At 32.9% G+C, this 7,500-nt stretch overlaps 1 long non-coding RNA gene across 1 annotated transcript in view; it reads left to right on the top strand.

The window, feature by feature from the left end:
- The window catches only part of LOC137626343 (uncharacterized), a 440,106-nt gene that overhangs the window by 112,003 nt on the left and 320,603 nt on the right, over positions 1-7,500 (top strand). The window lies entirely within an intron of this gene.

Below are 7,500 nucleotides of genomic sequence, written 5' to 3'. Positions count from 1 at the left end.
TCCTCTTCCAATATTGCATTAATTTTTTGCTATGCAAGTCCTTCTCAATTAGGTAGATCAAGCAATATAATAGCTTTGAATTTTAATGTCCTTTTTTTTGCATTAAAGTAATAGAATTTGACGTTATTTTACATATCTTGCTTACAAACCTTTATAGTGTGTTTTTTTTGTTTTGTTAGCTGCATATATTGGGAAATTTTTATTAGCTCAAGTAAGGACATAAAACATGAATATTTCCTATTCAAAAAAAAAAAAAAAAAAAAAAAAAAAAAAGTTTTGTTTATTTTTTTACGATTGGAAGTTATCTTACAACCAAGGCCGATGTATTAAACGAAAACAAGCCAATTCCATCAGTTTATTTGCGGTAAATTTGGCATATTAAAGATTATAAATGAGACTAAAGGCAAAGTATTTTCATGTTCAAAATGCAAAGTATTTTGGGCATATTCTTCGTTCTTACCATTATCCCTGCATTAAGGGGTCGGTTGCCTGATTCGCCTTCTCCAATGCCTTCGATTAAAGGCCTCCTCTTCCGCTAAACTTTTTCTCTCCCTATCATCCTTCACCTCATCTCGCCATATAAATCTCTGCCTCCCTCTCGATGTGCTCCCTAAATGTTCTTGTATTTCATAAAGTGTGAAATTTTCATGGATTTAAAATGGTTTATCATTTCATATACTCCATGGATCATAGTTTACTACAAGGTAGCATGAAGTTTTTGTCCTTACGTAACGGGACCTTGTACTTTATATTTATGTAAAAGTTTCTCTCAAGTAAAAAATAAATTATGTGAAACCCGTTTTGAAGTGTAAGTTTATTAGGGCGAAATAAGTTTGAAATTAATGAATATCTTGATTCAAAGGAATTTTGTAAACAAGAATCTGAAAGATAACTTTTTATTTGTTGGTATTTTAACAAAAACGAATTTCGTGGTGAGCTTGCATGCAAAAGACCATATATTTTGACTAGTATTTATTGTAAGACATTAAACCGTATACAGTCTCTTCATCGTGAAACCATATGCACTGGATTGGATAGAGAAGTTAAGAGATTGAAGGTCATATTCATTGCAGGAAAAAGGTTTCCCGAAATGAAGAAGTACATTGATATCAAAATGGTGTAATTTATAATGTAAAAATGCCGTTTTTTAATAAAGCATTTCTTGGCAAACTTTTTTTGAATTAAAGGCTTTTTGATTAGTGGCACCCTGTTAAGTTAGATATTAGCTCTACAACAATTTCTCTCTCTCTCTCTCTCTCTCTCTCTCTCTCTCTCTCTCTCTCTCTCTCTCTCTCTCTCAGACTATTCGGGATGACTCTATTGACATTTTACCTTATTTTGGTGAGACCATTGTAACTTTTATCTACATGTAGTTTGCATAATTTTATTACGTGATTGTGAGTATTTTTTAGCTATTTGCATTCATACACCATCATCAACACATTCGAAACTAGTGAAGGGTTGTGATGGCCTATGTGGTTACGTCCCTGACTGGTGATCGCCAGACAGGGGTTCGAGTCCCGCTCGAACTCGAAAGTTTCTTTGGTTACTGCAACCTTACCATCCTTATGACCTATGGATGTGGGGTTTGGGGTAGCCTATAGGTTCATCTGCTGAGTCATCAGCAGCCATTGCCTGGCCCTCCGTGGTCCTAGCTTGTATGGGGAGGGGGCTTGGTCGCTGATCATATGTATATTATGATCAGTCTTCAGGGCATTGTCCTGCTTGATAGGGCAATGTCACTGTCCTTTGCCTCTGTCATTCATGAGCGGACATTAAACCTTTAAAGTAAACAAAATCTGAAAGTGATTATAATTCTTAAACTCAGGTCCTGACAAATGACAGAAAGAAAATCAGCCTTATAGCAGCTTCATCGTGTTGAGTTGCGACCAGAGAGTAATTGGCCAGAGTGAGTAGTCATACCCTGGGGAGAGGGGTAATAGTTAGGTAAAGTGGAGAGTGAGGGAAGGGTTGAATCTTCTGTGTGCGTATGGTGCATATCTATCTAAATATCTAGCCGTTATTTTTGATGGGTCGCAGGCACTAGTATATGAATATATATCCGTACTTTTAGATGTATATATATATATATATATATATATATATATATATATATATATATATATATATATATATATATATTGCTTTACTGCCACAAGGATCACGTGACTTGGTATACGCAAAAGCCAGTAGGAAATAATAAAAAGCTTTAGTACCAAGCGCTTTCGTGCATTTTAATACACTTCTTCAGGGTACAATAAAAAGTGAGACATAGTTGAAGGACGTCAATAAGTAAAATAGGATAAAAACAAAAAACTAAAAACTAAAATTTGTTTTGAACAGTAGAGAAATGATAGAAAAACATAGTCAGCTAACTAGCATTGTCAAACAATCAAACAACCCACAGCCAAAATTTGTACTTGAACGCAAACTGGTCATAAACACACACAAAAAAGGTAAACACAAATTATATAATTCTTAATTGTTGAACAATATTGGTCATGATGAAATTATCCAATTTATATAAACCAGCACTAATATTAAAAACACAATCCGACTTTATCTTAATAATACTTGATTCTATAATATTTCTCTTCACAACATCTTTACAAAATAGCAGCTCTTTAGATTTCTTCCAGTCTATCAAGTGATTATATTCATTCATGTGAACGAATAATGCGTTAGACATATTACCAACTCGAACACAGTATTTATGTTGATTTATCCTTGTTGCCAGCATTTTACCACTTTGCCCAATATATTTCAAATTACAACCACTACATGGAATTTCATATATGCAGCCTACACTATTACACGGAGAGTTCTTTATCAAAATACACTTTATAGTAGAAGAATTTCTAAAAACAACATTAACCTTAAAACATCTTAAAATTTTTGGTAGATAGAGAAAACTATCATTATACGGTAAAACTAATAAATTATCATGATTAAAAGATGTTACATTGTCAATTGCATAATAAGTTTTTTTTGGCTTTTTGTAATGCTACGTCAACTAAGTATTTTGGGTACTTCAAATTAAAGGCAATTTCGTATATTCTTAAAAACTCATCATCTAAAAATTCTGGGCAACAAACTCTAAGAGCTCTCAAAAACATTGAGGAAAAAACAGAGAGTTTTACTTTAATATGGTGATTAGAATAAAAGTGAATGTAAGACGATACATTGGTGGGTTTTCTAAAAACGCTAAACTTAAATCTATTATTATGTCTATGAACATTTACGTCTAAAAAGTCACGTGATCCTTGTGGCAGTAAAGCATTATGGATGCCAGGCGACTCTTCACGATTTTTGCTACCTTTCGGATACTCTACCCGTCACTACTACCTTTTGTGACTGGATTCCGTTCTTCTCTTATCAAAGCCCACAAGCTGAAGTTGCAACTTGAATTTCTACGTAAGTGTTTGAATGAACATGTCATGCCTAGATCTTTTTTATCCAAGAAACATCGCCATCTTTCAGAAAAACCATTTGAGGAATATCAACGACTTATTCTGCAGAAATACATTGAGTTAACAAAAGTGGATGTTGAAGAAAATTTCAGACTCCTAAGATCCAAAAGATATAGTTTGAATCAAGCCATCCCGTCTGATTGGAAACCACAGTTACTTGATTATTGTTATGATAAACTGAGAAACCAGTGTCGTCGTTTGAAGAGCGGACTCGATCGTAAACTAGAACGTCTCATAGAAAACAGTGATTGGAACAAGAATGCTAACCCACGATTTATTTGCAATCTTTCAGATAAAGTACTAGATAATGTTACTATCGCAGCTCTTGGGTATGGTATCAACTTTTCTGTTTGTGATAAGAAAGTGGATTGGGTAGAAATTGGTAAATCATTTTGTAATTTGGAAAAATTTGGATCTTTGTTTAATGAAGAATTTAATATTTGTAAGGGTATAGTTTATGGGGCTTCCTCTGTTAAATGTTACGCTAATGTTCCCAATAGGTTTTTAAATGCTTACAGGAAACTAAAAAAGGACGAAAGTCTTCATATAACAAAAGCAGACAAATCTAATACACTTGTGTTAATGAATAAGAATGACTATGTTGATAAAATGTTAGAAATTTTAAGTGACGAAGAAACTTATTCTATTCTTAATTTTAACCCACTTGAAAAGGTCAATAGTAATTTTAATAAGAAAATAAAAACATTATTACGAGGAAAAGATGGATTGATTAAAAGATTTTGTACTGTGTGTGCATCGTTGCCTTATATGTACGGGTTAATCAAAACACATAAACCTAATAATCCAGTTCGACCCATAATTTGTTCTGTGGGGTCATCGGTGTATAACCTATCAAAATGGCTTGTTAAAGAGTTGTCCCCCTTGTTAGGAAACATTTCTGGCTTCTCTCTGAAAAATAATATTGATTTCCTTAATCGTTTAAGAAGTTACAATATTGATTTTGAATTTAAAATGATAAGTTTTGACGTGACATCACTTTTTACTAAAGTTCCAGTTGATGATTTACTAGATTTTTTAACCGAAGAGTTGCCTAATTATGAATTGTCTCTGCCATGTAATACTATGTTAGAATTGATTAAACTGTGCATCAAAGATTGTAAATTTACTTTTAATGGGAATTTTTATGAGCAAAAATTTGGAATGGCAATGGGTAACCCTTTATCACCTCTTTTAAGTAATATTTATATGGAATTTTTTGAGAAGAAGCTTTTAGTGAATATTTTGCCGGGAAGAGTTTTATGGTCTCGTTATGTTGATGACATTTTTTGTATATGGCCTTTAAATGAAGATGTATCTGTTTTTTTACTTAGACTAAACTCACTGGTTCCTTCTATTAATTTTACAATCGAGGAAGAAAGAAATTCTGTTCTGCCCTTTTTAGACGTAAATGTTCATAGACATAATAATAGATTTAAGTTTAGCGTTTTTAGAAAACCCACCAATGTATCGTCTTACATTCACTTTTATTCTAATCACCATATTAAAGTAAAACTCTCTGTTTTTTCCTCAATGTTTTTGAGAGCTCTTAGAGTTTGTTGCCCAGAATTTTTAGATGATGAGTTTTTAAGAATATACGAAATTGCCTTTAATTTGAAGTACCCAAAATACTTAGTTGACGTAGCATTACAAAAAGCCAAAAAAAACTTATTATGCAATTGACAATGTAACATCTTTTAATCATGATAATTTATTAGTTTTACCGTATAATGATAGTTTTCTCTATCTACCAAAAATTTTAAGATGTTTTAAGGTTAATGTTGTTTTTAGAAATTCTTCTACTATAAAGTGTATTTTGATAAAGAACTCTCCGTGTAATAGTGTAGGCTGCATATATGAAATTCCATGTAGTGGTTGTAATTTGAAATATATTGGGCAAAGTGGTAAAATGCTGGCAACAAGGATAAATCAACATAAATACTGTGTTCGAGTTGGTAATATGTCTAACGCATTATTCGTTCACATGAATGAATATAATCACTTGATAGACTGGAAGAAATCTAAAGAGCTGCTATTTTGTAAAGATGTTGTGAAGAGAAATATTATAGAATCAAGTATTATTAAGATAAAGTCGGATTGTGTTTTTAATATTAGTGCTGGTTTATATAAATTGGATAATTTCATCATGACCAATATTGTTCAACAATTAAGAATTATATAATTTGTGTTTACCTTTTTTGTGTGTGTTTATGACCAGTTTGCGTTCAAGTACAAATTTTGGCTGTGGGTTGTTTGATTGTTTGACAATGCTAGTTAGCTGACTATGTTTTTTAGAATTTTTTCGCGTTACGAAGTATAGCGAAAAATAATTGTCCTAACGACATGTAAGCAGATCTTAAGTATCTTGTTACTTAAGTTCAGTTGTTATGTAGGCAGTGGCCAATGAGAATTTAGTGTTGGGTGAAACGTATTCAATGTTTGAAGAGGTATTTAGTAAGTGGTCACTTTCTAGCGCACGCTAGCCCGAGCAAGTCGAATTTATTAGCCAGGACGCCAGGCAGGGTCAAATACAGCTTCAGATGTGAATAGTGTTTTCACGCCAGCAATCAGAATGCGGAAACCGTTTCAAGAAGTGATGGACAATCTATTATCCGATTTCCAGCAGAATATTCAACAAGTATCCGCACCTCATTAAAGTATGATGGAAAACCATTTGAATGAGCATCGCGTTATTTTGAGGAAACTGATACGAAAATGTTAGCATTAGATGCGATTGTTTATCAACTTGGAGGACAAGGAACATCTAAAACTGCTGCAGAAACGAGTTAGTACGCAAAGAGCAGCATCATCGAAAGTGTCAAGCTAGTTAAATATCGAGGGAAAGTGTGGATTCATATCAACTTTGATGGAAGAGGTCTAGAGCTCAATAAAGGCCGAGAGCTGACATTGGAGCCGGGAACGTACCAAGAAAGACGTCGAGAAGATAAGTGAAAATATATGTTTTTATTTTGTATACTTAGCGGTTGGTACAAGGAAATTGGAACATTGTGTTTATTTTATTTTATTGTTTTTAATCGCCTGTTGGTTGTTGTTATTCACAATACATTGAACAGAATTAGATTGGGATAGTCATTGACGTCTAAAAGGTCGATCATAAAATTCCATTTCAAAACCGTTACTGTGGTTGTTGGATTGGGTAACAATAGGTCAGAAAGGGACGAATCAGAGTTTATTAAAAGAGAATGGGTGACACTGGTATCAGAAAAACTAAGAAATAATTCCTTTGACGGTGACCAAGAATGGAAATGGTAAGCAAAGGCTGGTTTTTTATTACAAACATTTTAAGGATTTAATCAGTCTACAGTCTGCTTATCGCATAGAAATCTATTAAAACGTTGCCATTATCTTTCTCATTGGGGAAAAATGTAAAAAGTTTTATAATGGATTATCTTTAGATATTTTTGAAAGCGGCGGTACATCTTTACTAAAGTTCTTAAGTCTGTTAGATATTGGAGATCTAAGGAAGTGAAGATTGAAGTATTTTTAGATGATAGCATAGCTGCGGATGGTTGTTTTGAAGGGGCATTGGATGCTAGTTATTTACTTTTAAAAGCTTCAAGATTTGGATTTATTTACAAGAAAGTATAATTGGTTTTCAGACTCTAAATTTTATTTGGAAAGGTTTAAAGAGGACGAATACTGAAGGCAAATTTTGTAACTACAGTATTAGGATAAACTATGTCGTTAAATATCTTGTTTAGATGCCAAACCTTCTGAATTAACAAAAACGTTATTTTAACGAATATCTTTTGGACAGAATTGTCTGTTACATAATTTCCACGAAATTTGTCGTGAGAAGTATTGTTAAAATGTAAACGATAAAGTATTTCTGTATTTTTACATATTGAGCAAAGCTAGTTGAGAACTTAATGAAGAAATATCAGATGCTCTGGTTGAGATCACGTTTTGACGCAGACATTCATTCTTTTTATTTTGGTCGTTACTTTAACTATATACTTGCATCAGACTTATTTAACCTATTACTTCATTGTGACGCCTAAGATGTAGGCAG

This window comes from Palaemon carinicauda, chromosome 33 (assembly GCF_036898095.1).
Source record: "Palaemon carinicauda isolate YSFRI2023 chromosome 33, ASM3689809v2, whole genome shotgun sequence".
In the NCBI taxonomy this organism is placed as follows: Eukaryota; Metazoa; Arthropoda; class Malacostraca; order Decapoda; family Palaemonidae; genus Palaemon; species Palaemon carinicauda.
The sequence above is the reverse complement of the archived record's forward strand: the minus strand, read 5'-3'. Positions and strand labels throughout refer to the sequence as shown.